The sequence below is a fragment of the Schistocerca cancellata genome, chromosome 4, assembly GCF_023864275.1.
Source record: "Schistocerca cancellata isolate TAMUIC-IGC-003103 chromosome 4, iqSchCanc2.1, whole genome shotgun sequence".
NCBI lineage: Eukaryota > Metazoa > Arthropoda > Insecta > Orthoptera > Acrididae > Schistocerca > Schistocerca cancellata.
Window position 1 is genome coordinate 95,729,198 of NC_064629.1, and position 18,545 is coordinate 95,747,742.

Consider the following 18,545-nt stretch of genomic DNA (forward strand, 5'->3'; position numbering starts at 1 on the left):
TCTCACCCCCCACACCTTTCCACAGATGCCTCAGGCATTGAAGACGTAAGTCTTCATTATCTTTGGGGGGAGAATGGCGTGGTAACACGGAGCACATCAATTGCCGAGTGGTTTCGTGAGTCCACATTGAGTACTATAGTGGCCCAGTTTTCCGAGATGGAAGTTAGGGTGTCAGCTAAAGCACTCAGCCGAATACTACACCTGAACATCCATACAATTTTCTATGTTCCTATAAAAGAAGGGTCAACTTGTATTGACTCACCCAAAGACATAGCCGCCAAGCAGGCATGCATTAGTGTGAAAAATAAAGAGGATCGTTCTTGTTTCGCATGATCAATCCTGGCTTGCCAGAGAAGTTACAGGACAGATATGCAGCGTACAAGTAAAAACCATGTTTGCAAAAATACAATCCCTTGGGGAGGGGGGGGGGGTTATAACTTCGACAGTATCGAGTTTCAGGTCAAGATTCAGGACGTATCTTAATTTGAGGCTCAGAATACTGGAACATCAGTTTATGTTTATGCACTGGCGAAACACAAGCCACATGAGCAGAACAAACATACAGTCGTCGGCCCCCTTCATTTCTCAATTTTTCAGTGAGTATAAGATACATGTAAACATGCTCTTGTACTCCAATGCCAAAAACAAGGAGAAAGGCAGTTACCATTGTGTTTGGATCAAAGACATGTTCCATCCTCCCAAATAAATAATCATAAGCATGTTTATTTAAGATGCCTTAATGGCGTTTCCTTATACAAGTTATTAGCAAAACACGTAGTAGATTGTGCTTCGAAGGACCTGCCTACTGAGGAAAACAAATAGATAAAATTTATAGTTGCTCTCCATCAGGAGCGATGCCCGTTTGTGGTGTACACCTACTCTGAATGCCTCCTCGCTCCTGCGACTCGCTGCGAAGGTAACTCTATGACCTCCCAATCTATCTTTCCAGAAAAACACGTACCATATCCGGCAGCGTGCCAAATTGTATCGTCCTAGGATTCATGACTTAACCTCTAGAAATTTTATGTCGGGGATAATGTAACAGTCTGGCTTCTCACTGAGCTAGAAAAAATTTCATACGGGGTCCAAAAGCTTTAGAGCGACATGTTCCCGTGGCTAGATCGAAAGAGCATGAAGATTTGTGCAATAACGCGATTAACTGTTGCATTTGTGGGCTGCCGTTAGACAGAGTAGTGAAAACGTCTGGTAGATACCACTGTCATCTTACGGGGAAGTTCTCTGCCACAGCTCACAATATGTGCAATTAGAAGTACCAGATACCAAGGCACATACCCGTTTTCTTCCAAATTTACGTGGGTATGACGCTCACTTCCTTGTTCAGCATTTGGTTGATTTTGGTATGGAGAAAGATCAGGTCAGTGTTCTGCCTGAGTGCGTTGAGAAATATATTTCATTCTCCAAACGAATGGCGCCAAGAATTACGCTCTTCTCCCATGATTCGCTACGTTTTATGCAGGTGCCACTCCAGAAACTTCTGGAAACTCTACATCGCGAGGATATGCACATCAATCGAGCTGAACTTCCCGAGGAGGAAAAGTTTCAACTTGTAACTAGGAAGGGAGTTTTCCCATATGAGCATCTGGATACCAATGAAGCCATGCTACCCGACGCAACTGCATTCTCCAGCAACCTTGCAGGTGATCTCATAATGGATGCAGAGTATGAGCATGCCATGAATGTCTGACGGGTATTCAACATCTCCACTTTAGAGGAGAACACACGGCTTTACATAGCACTTGCTTGTGGATGTTTTCGAGAAATTTCGTAGACCACTTATTCTCTGGATCCCACCTTTTATTACATGGCACCTGGTTTGTCTTTAGACGCAATGCTCAAGAAAAGGAGGTGCAGCACTGGATTGTTGAGCGATGCTCACATGTTTCTTTTCTTTGAGCAAGGGATCTGTGGGGGACTTTGCCAGTCTATCCTTAGGCACGCCAAAACAAATAACCTGCACATGGATGGAAGGTTCAGTGCATCCCTTGATTCGAGTTACATCATGCACCTGTATGTGAATAACTTAAACAGGCATGCCATGCAACAGTGACTGCCAATTGATGAATTTCGATGGGTGCCCAAAGACGAACGCAAGTGATTAGATGACAAAATCAAGGGGGCTATGGCGACAGATTCTGATGTGGGGTATGCGGTCGAGGCAGAACTCTCATACCCAGGATGCACATGCCAATATGCCGCTGTGACTAGAGCAACTAGTTCCACCCCAAAACTGATGACAACGCTGGGGAATAAGTGGAGATATTATATTCATTATCGTAATTTCCAGCAGTGTCTCAGCTAGGAGATCGATCTGGTAAGAATCACCTGGGCTACCTCCTTCAAGGGATTCCCTTGGAGGAAGGAGTATATTGATATGAATATGAGACAGAGAGCTTCCGCGACGTGTGACTGTGGGAAACATTTTTACAAATCATGAATAATTCAATTTTCAGCAATACGATGGAGAATATGAAGGAACGGCATGAAATTTGGATTAGAACTAAATGGGATGGGCGTTATGGTGAAAGAAAATCCATAGCTAGACACAATTTGAAATTGGTCACCACATTCAATAAGAACTTTGTTGCTGTGGAGATGGCAAAGTCTGCAGTAGAGTCTACGAAGCCTATTTCTGTGGGAATGCGCATAATAGATCTATCCAAGTTCCATACGTAACACTTTCATTACGAGTTTGCAAAAGCTCATTTCTCAGATCCTAAATTACTTCTTTATGTGGATAAAAATAGCTCCATCTATTGGGTGAAGAAATGCGATCCAAACTGAAGCGGCAAAGAAACTGGTACAGGCATGCATATTCAAATACAGAGGTATGTAAACAGGCAGCATATGGCGGTGCGGATGGCGACGCCTATATAAGGCAAATAGTGTCTGGTTCAGTTGTCAGACCGGTTACTGCTGCTACAATGGCTGGTTATCAAGATGTAAGAGAGTTTGAACGTGTTGTTACAGTCGGCGCACGAGCGACGGGACACAGCATCTCCAAGGCAGCGATGAAGTGGGGATTTTCCCGTATGGCCATTTCACGAGTCGAATGTGAATATCAGGAATTCGGTAAAACATCAATCTCTGACATTGCTACGGCTGGAAAAGACCCTGCAAGAATGGGACCAACGACTACTGAAGAGAATCGTTCAACATGACAGAAGTGCAACCCATAGGTAAACTGCTGCCGATTTCAGTGCTGGTCTGTCAACAAGTGTGAGCGTGTGAACCATTCAACGCAACATCATCGATATGGGCTTTCGGAGCCGAAGCCCACTCATGTACCCTTGATGACTGAACGACACAAAGCTGTACGCCTCGCCTGGGACTGTCAACACTGACGTTGGACTGTTGATGACTGGAAACACGTTGCTTAGTCGGACGAGTCTCGAGCGGATCGATGTGTATGGGTATCGAGACGTCATGAATCCATGGGACCTGCATGTCAGCAGAGGGCTGTTCAAGCTGGTGGAGGGTCTGTAATGGTGTGGGGCGTGTGCAGTTGGAGTGATATTGGACGCCTGATACGTCTAGATACGGCTCTGACGGGTGACTCGTACGTAAGGATCCTGCCGGATCACCTACATTCATTCATGTCCATTGTGCAATTCCAGCAGGACAATGCGACACCTGACACATCCAAAATTGCTACAGAGTGGCTCCAGGATCACTATTACGAGTTTAAACACTTCCGCTGGCCACCAGACTCCCCAGACATGAACATTATTGAGCATATTTGGGATGCCTTGCAACGTGGTGCAAGGCACACACACACACACACACACACACACATATATATATATATATATATATATATATATATATATATATATATATATATGTGTGTGTGTGTGTGTGTGTGTAATTAAAAAATCATACATTGGATGCAGTACATCTGAAAAATCAACAGTTTCTTTACCTTCACTTCTGTAGAGAATTTACAAAATAACAGTTTGTTATATGCGTGGAATTCAGCTACAATTTCTCTCGAACTTATTTAGTTGTTCTTTAGTTTCTTTTGGCACGGTATTGATAGAAAGGTGTAAATGATCAGCATGCACACTATTCAGTCAGATACAGTCTACAATGTATTTATGCACAGTTTTAACAGAATGCAGCTATCCGTTCAGCCTTTGCAACACACAGGTTGACGCCATCCCTAGAGCGAACGTGTTTGTAACAGTGGAGTGTTGCAGATAAATGATTATGTTCCGTGTTTTCACACGGAGTGCTGCGTCATCGTACGCTATTGTAATTGAGAGAGTTATAGTACCACAGTTAATGTCTGGTAGGGTATAAGCTGTATAATACTTGGTGGTCATCTGCTAATAGATATAGGTTGCAGCACATTTCATTTTATCCCATTCGTGCTCAGTAAACTGCACTTCAGTATTTTCAGATACATTTTCAATTTCTAACAACAGACACCAGACATTGGCTTCTACAGCTGCTAGTATACTGTTATTTAAACGTTTTGAACCTGTAGATGTTAAATTGTGGGTGGTGGGGGTAGGAACCAACGTACTGGCTGGAGAAAACACATGATGTCATCATGGGGTGGGGGTAATTAATTGATCAATTTAATTAATTTGGATAATTAATTTTATATGAATAGAGTACCAGAACAAACTTTACGCTACTACTGTCACATTGCGTTGCCACCCAATGATTCAAATACGCCCTACGATTTAAGGCGATTGCAGTTTTCCATGTGACTTCCATTCACTATGAATATCAACAAGCAAAGGACCAATCACTATGTGCGGTAGATACTAAACTTCTCTGTCAATGCCAGGCACTGCCAATAGTCATATATATACATTGCAAACAGGAACAGTCCTACCACACTTTCTTGGGCTACTCCCGAAATTACCTTAACTTATGTCGATTTTGTTCCTTTGAATGTCTGAAAAGTAATTCTTGAATCTATGTGCAGATCTGCTCCTACACTAGGTAAGTTAGTATTTTTTCACTAACCGGCACTGTAGGACGATGTCAAATGCTTTCCTGACGTCAAGGAAAACAGCGTCAACCCGAGCGCAGTTGACTACTACGGAGGAGGAGAGCGAGATGAGTTTCGCAAGATCTCTGTTTGCGGAATCCATGTTGGTTTTTATCGAGCTGATAAATCAAATGGCTCTGAGCGCTATGGGACTTATCTTCTGAGGTCATCAGTCCCCTAGAACTTAGAACTACTTAAACCTAACTAACCTAAGGACATCACACACATCCATGCCCGAGGCAGGATTCGAACCTGCGACCATAGCGGTCGCGCGGTTCCAGACTGTAGCGCCTAGAACCGCTCGTCCACCACGGCCGGCTATCGAGCTGATATCTGTTCTCCAAGAATGTCATAATGCACTCCGTCTTCAGGCCACAAGTGGCCCATCGGGACCATCCGACCGCCGTATCATCCAGAGTTGAGGATGCGGATAGGAGGGGCGTGTGGTCAGCACACCGCTCTCCCGGTCGTTATGATGGTTTTCTTTGACCGGAGCCGCTACTATTCGGTCGAGTAGCTCCTCAATTGGCATCATGAGGCTGAGTGCACCCCGAAAAATGGCAACAGCGCATGGCGGCTGGATGGACATCCATCCAAGTGCCGACCACGCCCGACAGCGCTTAACTTCGGTGATCTCACGGGAACCGGTGTATCCACGGTGGCAAGGCCGTTGCCAAGAATGTCATAATACATGAGCATAAAACAGGGTCTATAATTCTGCAATAAATTGACGTCAACGATATAGGTCTATCATGATGTGCATCTGTCCTACCACCCCTCTTGTAAAGGGGAATGACCTCTGCTTTTTTCCAGTCGCTAAGTATCCTTATTTGCTACAGTGACCTACGATAAACTGCTGCTACAAGGGCAGCAATTTCTTTCGCATATTCTATGTACAATGTTACAGATATCTCATCTTCTCTAGCCCTGATGCCTTTGCACTGCAAAGCGATTATAATTTCTTTTCTATTCAACAATCAGTTATCTCAATATCTACCATTTCGATGTTAGTATAATGATTGAGAGAAGGGACTGTGCCCGCATCTCGTGGTCGTGCGGTAGCGTTCTCGCTTCCCACGCCCGGGTTCCCGGGTTCGATTCCCGGCGGGGTCAGGGATTTTCTCTGCCTCGTGATGGTGTTGTGTGCTTGTGTGTTGTGTGTTGTGTGCTGTCCTTCGGTTAGTTAGGTTTAAGTAGTTCTAAGTTCTAGGGGACTGATGACCGTAGCAGTTAAGTCCCATAGTGCTCAGAGCCATTTGAAGGGACCGTGTTACGGTCTTCCGCGGCAAAACAGTTCTGGAAGACCGAATTTAATATTTTCGAATTCTTTTTGTCTTGTCTCATTTCGGCGTCATAATGGTAACTGAGTGACTGAATTGACGATTTCAAACCGCTTGCTGATTTTACGTAATACCGTAACCACTGAGGGTTTTAAGTCAGATCGTTTGACAAAATTTTGCTCTCAAAGTCAGTGAGCGCTTCTTTCATTGCTCTCCTTACCCTCTATTACGTTGCGTTCAGCTTCGTTTGTCAGCTAGCTTTTGACTTCTTTTGAATCTGTGACGAAGCTCTCTTTGTGTACGTAGCAGTTTTCTAACACGGCTATTAAAGCACAGTGGGTCTTTCCCACCTTGCTTCGAACATAGTCGTCTAAAGCATACTGAACGATGCTTTTGGATTTTTTTCAATCCGTGTTGCATTTCTTCGTCCCAGCACTGAAATTTGACGTTGATTACTCTGATACTCTGCAGTTCGTATCCTGTCAATCTTTCTAAGCTAAATTATTTTTCTACCTCTCTTACCATTCCCTGTAGTACTGCAGCTCCTACCACTACAGCTGCTGATGCAGGTGATCTATAATAAATAGCATCCGATTACTATTTTGACTCATTTTGATGCTTAACTTTAACCAGATTAATTCACATTCAGAATCGGTGGTGACGTCGCTACAAATTATCTAATTCCTTCCTACAAGTAACATCCTGCTCCCCTTGACAATTGACTTATCTTTACAATAAACATTTCAATCTGAACTTAGGATTTCGCTCTTATTTCCTTCCGGTTTCAATCAATATTTCGTTACTAATACGACCTGGAAGCTATAACCATCAATATGCGATACTAATGTTGGGAACTTACCATGTATGCTCCTGAAGTTTGCTGATATCGATCTGTGGAGACAAACAGTCTCTGAGAATAATGGAGCTGATGAATCCTCGATTTCGGCTGTCAGTTCATCTCTGATCCCATGGGGCAAACCCCTACTTGCACGTCCATCTACTCCGCTACCTTAGTAGTCGCTTGCTGCATGTAGTGCACACCTGACCTATTAACTGGCACCCTAAGATTTTCCATCCAACGCCGTCGCAGAGTCTTCTGAGCATCTGGTTCAGACTTTCCGCTCTGCTCCAAACCAGAGAACCGCTATCAACCCTAGGTACGATGCCACAAATAGTTAGCTTAGCCTGCAACCATTTGTGCGATGTTAGGTAGCAGTCTTCACCAAATCAGCCATCCACCTGTAGGAACTAGAATGGCTTCAGAATCCAATCTGCAGGCGCCATTCATGGCTACATGAGCCACAATTTGCAACCAGTTGGACCCAGTGAGCTCTATAGGCATCATCTTTGATGAGACCCACCCTCCCCCGGCCCCCAGCATACGCGCCAAGTGAACACTGGCATTCTTTTCCAACCTGAGGGGCTCCACTACTCGTCTAACATTGGAGCTCCCATTGACTGGCATGCCCGCCCTCTGCACTTGTCCGGAGTGGGTGGGAGCAACGCCTACTGGCCCAACAGGAGAGGCGTCCCATGCTGGCTGAGAAGTGTTATCAACACTGGGCAGCACCTCATAATTGTTTCTAAGGCGCAAGGAGTCAGCTGTGCGACCAGTGCCCACTTTCACCTACCGCCAGAGTCACACCACTAACTTTCGAGTGAAGACAGACGAGTCAGATGTTGCTTAGCGGAAGTTTGAGTGACAGCCGGGTCACCAGAGGATTCCAACGGCACCAAAGTTTCCACAGGTCCCGTCTGTGGGGCCAGATGTCGTCGCAGCTTTGAGCAGTTGCCAGAAGCCTGTTCACCATGGCCAACGCAGCGTCGAGGTGTTTGTGGACAGCAGCCAATTCCACTTGTGCCCGCACACAGCAAGCACACTGATTATCCGTATCGTTCTATATAAAAGACTGCACGAGGTCTCAAAAAATACGAACAAAGCAGTCTGGACCAACTGAGAAGGAATAATTAGACTCCCTCAAACGAGAATATTACCCAACTGTGGCGCTATTGAAATTGGGATGTACGGAAGATATAAACGAGAAGAGTAAACAGCCACTAAAATCTGTTCAGTAGAATTCTTACTATAGCCTAAGATCGAAAGAAGTTCACGCTAGGAGAAAATCTTGGAGTAAGTTAGTTAACACTAGTCAACACATTAAATTACACAGGCCCAATTCACTTCCTTGCCCAGGTACGTTTGAAAACAGAAACTGAACTAAATTACTGTGTATCAGACTAACTGATACAGCTATAGGCGTGTCGTCTCCGCCCCGCGACAGTTATCAAAGTGTGAATTTTTATAAGAGGGCCTTTTATAAACATTTCCAAACTGAAAGAGGAAATGACATATGGATAGTGATGAATAGTTTATCAGAGCAACTAGTGTTGATGGATTAAGGTTTCCAGCACCGAAGTACTCACTGACGCTGGAATGGTGGGTACTTCAGGTTCCACAGACGACTGCAGCTTATCAGACTGACCAGCTCAGGCTCGATATGACAGAAATGTGTACAGAGATTTCACAAGATAACTGAACACCGTGCAGTTAGCTCTAATTTCTGGTACTTATATTCTGGTTTAGGTACGGTACTGACGTAAGAACAACACTGCTACGAAAGAGACTGCGCAGCATAATTTGTGTCGGGAGGAGATAGTCCCAAGGAAAAGAACCTGAAGTACTACTCTAACAAAAAGTCATAGTAAAGCTGTTATTGTAAAAACTGTACAAAATTAAAAAATTAAAAAACGTTGAAATGTTGTATGAAATAATGTATCTAAAACCAAGGAAAAGAAGGTTAGAGAAACATTTGACCCACCTCACTTGCTGTATATGATTTCGAGCATCATTAAAGGGAACATCAGATGTTTCCCTAACCTTTTCACAAAACATCTGGCTAATTTTTTTCATTGTTTCTGTTTTTACTTTCAAATTTTATTCAGAAAGCGTTACCTTATTGACACCTCATTTGATTTTCAAGAGTCTTCCCTTCTCAAAATGTTCTGAATTTAGTACTTTTTCTTTTAGGAAAATATTATGCGATTACTTTTTATGCGCAAAACAGCTAGGCCTTGAAGAGATGAACTTTATTACACTTCACTTACATAACTAGCGCCAGCTGTTCATGAAAATTTAACTTTTCCCTCAAATGACTAATTTTTTCTTAATAAGCCTGATTATTTCCAAATAATTGAATATATTTTGTAAAACTAGAGCTGAAGCTGGTCAATTTAATGTCCTATTTGTCCACGCCCCGCTTTTCGTTTGGCTATGAATATGCGGACAAGAATCCATTGTGTAATTTACAGGGTGTCTTGTTTTCATTTTTCTCGAACATTTGACCAAAAAAGCAGAGAAGGTGAGTTAATGGTAAAAGGAGCACGGAAACTAGACTAGTGACCAATGTAAGCATCTAATGATGTTGGGCCACTCTAGTTTTGCTCTGTTCTCTACGCCAGGACAAACGTACAGTCCAGAGGTTATTGTTACAATTGTGAAGCGGTTCTGTAGCGGTTTGATCGGTCATATCGTGCTTTTCAGTAGAACATATGGTCATAGTAAGATTAAATATTCATTTGCGTTAAGAAAAAACAGAATACGTTGAACGACTAGAGACAGGACATTCATATTCACAGGACGTGCACATTAGGATGTTCTGCAGAAATGATTAGCATTTCAGTCACCTCGGTTCAGTATGTGTCTGTTGCCTAGTAACCACAGGGTTCACCATGGAGCCAGATTAACTTTTTCCATGCATGATGGCATCGACGCGAATTAGGCGCGAATGGCGTCCTGTGGTATAGCCATCCATGCTGGAGTCACCTTGTTCCCAAGTTCATCTGTGGTGGTTGGCATTGGGTCAGAGCGCTGCACCTGTTGTTTCACCGTATCCTACACGTTTTCGATTGGCGACAAGTCTGGTGATCTGGCGGATCAGAGCAAAAGGCTGACATCCTGTGACTCTGACAAGGCACGTGTTCATGCAGCAACGTGTGTTCGTGCATTGTCTTGCTGAAAAATGGTGTCTGGGGTGTTGTGGAGAAAGGGTACGGCTATGGGTCACAGGATGTCGTTCAAGTATGTCACAGTGGTGACAGTGCCCTGGACACGCACCAACTGTGATTTGTGGTTGTACCCAATAGCATCCCACATCATAAGGCTTTGAGTTGGCGCTGTATGTCATGTGTGAATGCAATCACAGTGATTGCGCTCTCCCATTCTGCGGGGAACCAAAATGAGGCCATCATTTTCAAACAAACAGAACCTGTATTCGTCCGAAACCACTGTTTGATGCCATTCCTGTTCCCAGTGACGACGTTTCATACACCATTGCCGTAGCATGTTTTTGCACATTCGTCAAAGGTAGGCGGGGAAGTGGACGACGCGCACGAAAACCATGCTGAACTGTCACCGCTGATAGTGTACGATGTGTTCCACTGTTCCACTGTTGAGTCAGAGCCGTGGAGGACGCAGCTCTGTCCTGCAATGCCATTCGGATTAAGTGTCGATAATCCTGGGGGGTCGTCTGGGTGGTGTGACTTAACCCATCTCGTGGTGTTCTGTGGCGTTCTGTGAAACATTCTGCACACAACTGTTGAGCTGCCGAAGCACTTCGTCCCACACGAGCAGCAGTTTCCCGGTTTGATGGATCACATTCTCTCTTCCAAATAATGCGCCCTCTTTCAAACTCAGTGATTTGATGGTACGGTTCGCGCATGCGTCTGTGAGCCATCCTGCACGCCTTCCCAAGACACGCTGATCCATTGCCTTCCGTTTACAGCGACAACGAGAGCCGCAGGCATATTTTACCGGTGGGTGTAGTTGCGTCACGATATCGACGTTGACCTTGAACCAGCGGGTTGACATGCTTCAAATGCTAATCATTTCTTCAGAACATAATAATGTGCGTGTCCTGTGAATATGAACGTCCTGTCTCAAGTCGTTCAAGGTGTTCTGTTTTTTTTTCTGAACATGAGCGAATATTTAATCTTACTCTGACGGTACGTTCTACTCTGTACACTAAATGTGTTCATTGAATGATGGAAGAGCTGTACTCAAATAGATATTGCTTCCAAGTTTACAGCAGCTGGACCCGCACGTGTGGAAAGTTCAAATTTCCTTTAATGAACACGAAGGTGAAATAATACGTAGTTTGTGGCTTCCACAATAACAGGCTTTGAATATTATTGAACTGCTGTGACCGACAGCGTGGAGAACTTTCGCGTTTAGTGGTTCAAATGGCTCTGAGCACTATGGAACTTAACATCTTAGGTCATCAGTCCCCTAGAACTTAGAACTACTTAAACCTAACTAACCTAAGGATATCACACACATCCATGCCCGAGGCAGGATTCGAACCTGCGACCGTAGCGGTCACGCGGTTCCAGACTGTAGCGCCTAGCAGCGCTCGGCCACCACGGCCGGCTGCGTTTAGTGGTCTAGTGATAAAGTGCCTGTCTGCAAACAAAGGCCGGTCGGAGTGGCCGAGCGGTTCTAGGCGCTACAGTCTGGAACCGCGTGACCGCTACGGTCGCAGGTTCGAATCATCCCTCTGGGATGGATGTGTGTGATGTCCTTAGGTTAGTTAGGTTTAAGTAGTTCTAAGTTCTAGGAGACTGATTACCTCAGAAGTTAAGTCCCATAGTGCTCAGAGCCATTTGAACCATTTGCAAACAGAGAGGTCGCGAGATCGAATCGCAGTCGAACGACAGAAATCTTCCTTAATGTAACCTTCATCTCTCAACCATATCAGGAGTCGCCAGGAACGACACGTGTTTCGACTCCATGTTAAACTGGACGTTATATTTCCTCGTTTGGATAACTGTGGTAGATTAGTGACAGAGGGACTGAGACTGTTCTGGATGACAAGAACGATCCTACATCATATTAGATAAACGCAGATTTTTTGCGACCCCTGTAATTATCCTTGCGCGGCCGGAAAGCGTCGGTGTGGTGGCTTTCCCGTTTCACTTGCTCTTTCCGCGGGGCCGTTCCGGGTGGGATGGTTTATGGCGGCGGCGCACAGGTTGCGCAGACGGCAGCAGTATATTCCGGCGCGGGAACACTGCAGCCTGCTCGCCAGCTAAAACGCGGGCTTTCAGAGCCAAGCGGAAGACGTTTCCTGGCGCACCGCTATCTTGATAACTCATCACGAAATGTCTTTTTTCATCGCGGTGTTCCGCTCGTATTCATTCGCCGGGCCAGAGGAACGAGCGACAGATAAAAAGCCTGTAAGACGCCCTCTACTCCGCTGTGGGCACACATAAAAATAAACAATGGCAACCCCTATTGTCGCAGTTTTATGTGGCGGCGCCTATCGATGTGATGGAAGGCGCGCCGTGAGCGTGACAGCCGGGATACGCGCGTCTGTTCCTTATGCTGCTTTGTTCCCCACACTGTGTCAACCAAGTGGGCGCTCGCCCTCGCGTCGATAAATCACACGCTCGCGCACTCTGAGTGGGATCCAGTGAACTGCACACAGTAAATTCGATCCCGATCTCTTTCGGCGCGTGCCTAAAATTAAACGGACATTTGTCTTCTCTGCTACTTCTTCAACAGACATAATGACGACTTAATTATGACAGAGATTAATTAATATACCTTTCGTAATGAAGAAACCAAAGCTAATGTTGAATGAACATTCTACAAGTAAACCAAGAATGTTTTATGTAAGGCTGTCTTTGCGAGAAAATTTCAATTTAATACAAATGACTGCATGGTTACAAATATTGGCTGCGGAAGAAATTGCTAAGAACAGAAAAATCATCGTCGTTAAATCTTGAGGAGTGGACTGCACAACCTGATCGAGTAATTGAAATCTTCTTCGGAAGCATGTAGGGAAGCTGCTAAGCGATGGGTAAGCCGCTGAACTTGTTTTTGGTAGGAATAGGGTTCAAATCCCAAGACAGTCATACTGATATAATTTCTCGGTGTTTTTCTTACATCGTTTCGGGATTAAGGCACAACAGAGTCTGAGTCAAAACAATAGTTGATTTTTTCCCCATTTCTTTTTTTTTGTAATTTGTGCTATTCTGATGAGACGGTCCTGGGCTTGAGATTCAAAAATGGTTCCAATGGCTCTGAGCAGTACGGGACTTAACTTCTGAGGTCATCAGTCCCCTTGAACTTAGAACTACTTAAACCTAACTAACCTGAGGACAGCACATATATCCATGCCCGAGGCAGCATTCGAACCTGCGACCGTAGTGGTCGCGCGGTTCCAGACTGTAGCTGCTAGAACCACTCGGCCACCCTGGCCGACGCTTGAGATTCATCGCTGTTTTGAGCTGAGGGTTTTAACTATTGCTTTCGAGATGGAACCCAGTAATTGGCTTTATTTTTTTATTTTAATAATTTGTAAATTAATCAATGTTTAAATCTAGAAATATTTTCGACAACATAGTTGTAGTTGGAAGATTCAGAATCGTGATTACTTGGCGTGAATATGTTCGTGTAACTGCAGTGTGAAATATGCAGCAACAGCACCACTCAAGCCATTTTCAATCGCAAAAACGTGCGTTTCCGAGTGACAACAATTTATTTGATCCTAGTGAGTTTTCTGTGTGCGAACTTAAATTTGGAGCGTTGCGTTTTGTTTGCAGGTGATTTTACATTTTTATTGTAGCTTTAGATGAAACTGACATTATTCTGTATATTGCAGGCTGCGAAAATGCAGTCCACGTAATATCAATGGGAATGTTAAACTCCCACAGCGGTACACTCAAGTTGGATCGGACAAAGCAATTCCAGGTTGTACCGGACGAAACAGACAGCATAAAAGCTTTACAGTTTCTTTGTGTAACAGGCAGAGATGGAGAACTTAAGACTTTAATAGAATGAAAATAAGATGAAGCAAGCCGTAGAGAAAGTTAAACTTCTTCAACTGACAGGCAGCGAAGAGAATGAGAAATATTCAATTCCATGAAGTGTATGACTTTGAGTAAAGGTGGGTTCTAAAATATAGTGGACAAATATACAGGGCCACTCACAATAAAGTTTTATTCAAACACAGGTGGCTGACTTTCCCACTTTCTCGTCTGACCGAACTCCTTGTCATCTAAATTTCGTTTGTTTTCTAAGGCGAAACATGAAAAATCTATGGCTTATCACGTCTGTTATTTATTTTATAGCTTACTACAGCAATTTTTTATTTTTTACGCTAAGTAAGGCAAAACAGCAAGTGCGAAGCTAACTTTAAAAACTTATGTTTTATAGGTTGGTTGTTTCGGGGAAGGAGACCAGACAGCGAGGTCATCGGTCTCATCGGATTAGGGAAGGACGGGAAAGGAAGTCGGCCGTGCCCTTTGAAAGGAACCATCCCGGCATTTGCCTGGAGCGATGTAGGGAAATCACGGAAAACCTAAATCAGGATGGCCGGACGCGGGATTGAACCGCCGTCCTCCCGAACGCGAGTCCAGTGTCTAACCACTGCGCCACCTCGCTCGGTTTATGTTTTATAACGACAGCGTATAAATTGATTGTGGAATTATTCACTGCACGGAAAATCTAGAAATATTTATCGACTCTCCTGATCTCATTATACTCTGATGACTTCTGTTCACAGGAGACGAAAGTCCCACGAGTTTGCAATAGAGCAATAGTGATTAAGTTTACGCACTCTCACATCTAATAAACAGTGAAGAGAAAAGTTATCAAGTGATGCGAATACATAAAAACAATTGTAGGGACTGCGAACGAAAGAATCCTGGAAAGCTTAGCAGCGTTGTATACGTCACGTATTTTGCTGGAGGACCACAAGAACAAAACACATTATTTTATTAAGTTTATGGACATTTAGAAACATTATTTTTTTCAGTAAGAAAAAATGAAAACGGCTAAAAACTTTTACTGTGACTTTATGAAAATGTATGAAGTCATGAGTCAGGATAGGTGAATCCACGAGTTTACAGCGAGCAGCAGGTTTCACCAAGGCATAAGTTAACCAGTTCTTTGACAAACTAAACGATCTGATGGACAAGTTCAAGTTTTTAGCTATTTAAGGTACAATCAAAACTGCTTTGCAACAAAAATAACGTTTTTACACTTTACAGTCTGTAGCCTCAGTAAATGTTACAAAAAAAAAATGGCTACAATGCTATAGAGTAAAAGTTTGTAGATGTAACAGCCTATCGTATTATGTAATGACAGTAACTGCGTGGTGGTGCAACGTCTTAGAAGAAATTATTAAGAGGCACGTTGTGTAACAACAGTGGCGTGATCCACTACCGACCAACGACTGGATGGCTACGGCCAGTTTTTCTTAATTTTCCTTACATAATTTTGCAACGTTCCCAAAATTTTGTTTCTTATTAAGTTGTCAATATTTTTCTTAAGAACTTGGTTTTCATTTGTGAAAGTTACGTCTGTTCCTATTTAAAGTAGTTTCATTATAACAGCGCGCTACTAAGAAGCAATTAATTTAGAAATATTTTACTGTATGAGGCTCCATTCTGAAATAGGTCCTGACGGAGCTCTAAGCAACCGAGGCATGTTCACCCATACAAGAGCCATAGAATACAGCGGATTTAGGTTAGTAAAATAGGAGTTTGTGATCTAAGCGAAATAACATCAAATAATCTGATTTAGTTGTGATTTGCGCAGATTTGAAAAGTTTGTGCATGAGAAGACCAGAATGTGCAACTGACTATATTTTCTTATGATTTTGTGAGCTCTATTGAACTCGCAGGTCTATGTAAGCCTCCTCAGTCATGATGAGAAGGTTTGTAACGACTGTGTGTGTTCTAATGGCCATGTGAGCCTAAATACCAAACTGGCCTCACCTGTATGTTTCATTCACTGCCAATGCGCTTAGAGCTGTTGGCCTTTTTTCTCCTAATACCTTGATGCACTGTAGTACAAACAGATATCAGAAACTGAGAGTATACATGAACGCTTCAGATTTTTGGTATCACTGAGTCAACTTTCTTTGTGCAATGGTATTATCCTTATAATGAAAGGAATTTTATCACAGAAATTTTCGAATCTTGTCTCCATGTAAAGTTCACGTCAAATTGAATTTCATTGGTTAGCTTGTTTAGGTATCTGAAATTTGATCAGTACGCTATTAAGGCAGTGAAGATCGACGTGCAGCTGTGCTGTAAGGGTGCCATGGATAACATCCAAAAGGGTCCTACTATGTAATGGAACGGCAACCCACATCATCATTCACGGATGCCGGGGGCCGTATGGTGATGACAGCCAGGTTGGGATCCAACCGCTACCCGGGGCGTCTGCAGACACGTCTTCGTTGGTCATCCGGGTACAGTTCGAAGCGGGACTCATCGCTGAAGACAATTCTACCTCTCTCAATGAGATTCCAAGCCGAAGACGCGTCTGGACAGCGGTGAATACCAACCTGGCTGTCGCCCACCATACGACTCGTCAACTGCTAGTGATGATCTGGGGAGCCATTTCATTTCATAGGTTGCTATTTGCGGCACCCCTGCGGCATGGCGGTACGTCGACGATATTGTACGCCGCGTTTTGTTACTCTTCATGGCAACCCACCCTGCATTTACATTTCAACAAGACAATGCCTGCCTGCAAACGTCAAGAGTTTCCACCGCTTGTCTTTGTGTTCACCTAACCCTGCGTTGGCCAGAGGTGGATCAACGCTTTATTAACCTGATAAAATTGTGAAACTCTTTCTCTTGAATAAATTATCCAGTTTTCTGAAATTATTATTATTTATTTCTCGGTACATGTACATCAGGTCTACCGATTTCCGCCCCATTCGGATAATTCCTTCGTGGTGGTTTTGTAAGTAGGCTGTTTAGGTTTTTATATTGGTAACGCCACGTAGCGCTCTGTATGAAAATCACTGGCTGTGCTGTGTGCAGTCTGCGGCCGGCCGAAGTGGCCGTGCGGTTAAAGGCGCTGCAGTCTGGACCCGCAAGGCCGCTACGGTCGCAGGTTCGAATCCTGCCTCGGGCATGGATGTTTGTGATGTCCTTAGGTTAGTTAGGTTTAACTAGTTCTAAGTTCTAGGGGACTAATGACCTCAGCAGTTGAGTCCCATAGAGCTCAGAGCCATTTGTACCATTTGCAGTCTGCGGCTGGTTAGCATTGTTGTAATATTCACTATTGTAGTGTTGGGCAGTTAGATGTTAACAGCACTAGCATTGCGCAGTTGGAGGTGAGCCGCCAGCAGTGGTGGGTGTGGGGAGAGACGGGGCGGAGTTTCGAGAGCGGATGATCTGGACGTGTGTCCATCAGAGACAGTAAATTTGTAAGACTGGATGCCATGAGCTACTATATATATTATGACTTTTGAACACTATTAAGGTAAATACATTGTTTGTTCTCTATCAAAATCTTTCATTTGCTAACTATGCCTATCAGTAGTTAGTGACTTCAGTAGTTAGAATCTTTTATTTAGCTGGCAGTAGTGGCGCTCGCTGTATTGCAGTAGTTTGAGTAACGAAGATGTTTGTGAGGTAAGTGATTTGTGAAAGGTATAGTTAACGTTAGTCAGGGCCATTCTTTTGTAGGGATTATTGAAAGTCAGATTGCGTCGCGCTAAAAGTATTGTGTGTCAGTTTAGTGTTGATCAGAATAGGTAAAGAGCGAAATGTCTGAGTACGTTCAGCTCTGCTCAGCTGTTTGAAAATCAAATAACGTAAGAGGTTTATCAGCACAGTAATTCATTAATTTTTCTAAGGGGATGTTTGAGTTTCATTTTCCCGTCTACATGCATACTAAAACAACTCTTGAAAAGTAAATTTTTATGAAGGCCATATTTAAGAAACAGAAGACGTTTAAGATTTTTAATGTAATTTTCTTATTTTACTTGCTTCCTCCTTTTCATTTTTCAGGTCAATGCCTAGTCTAGGACTGAGGATACTGGTTCAAATGGCTCTGAGCACTATGAGGCTTAACTTCTGAGGTCATCAGTCCCCTAGAAATTAGAACATCACACACATCCATGCCTGAGGCAGGATTCGAACCTGCGACCGTAGCGGTCGTGCGGTTCCAGACTGTAGCGCCTAGGACCGCTCGGCCACCCCGGCCGGCCACTAAGGATACTTCCTTCAATAACTACTGTCTTAATTTTCCGTTTCGACTGTGTACGGAGTAAGGAAAAATTTACTGTTTGCAAACGTCCACACACGTCCTAAAATGTCATGTTTCATTCTTGTGGTTTTCAGGTGAAATATGTAATACAATGCTGCTGAATTCTCCCAGGATTCTGTCATTCACAATCACTACCATTGGGTTTTGTGCGTTCATATTATTTCGTAAG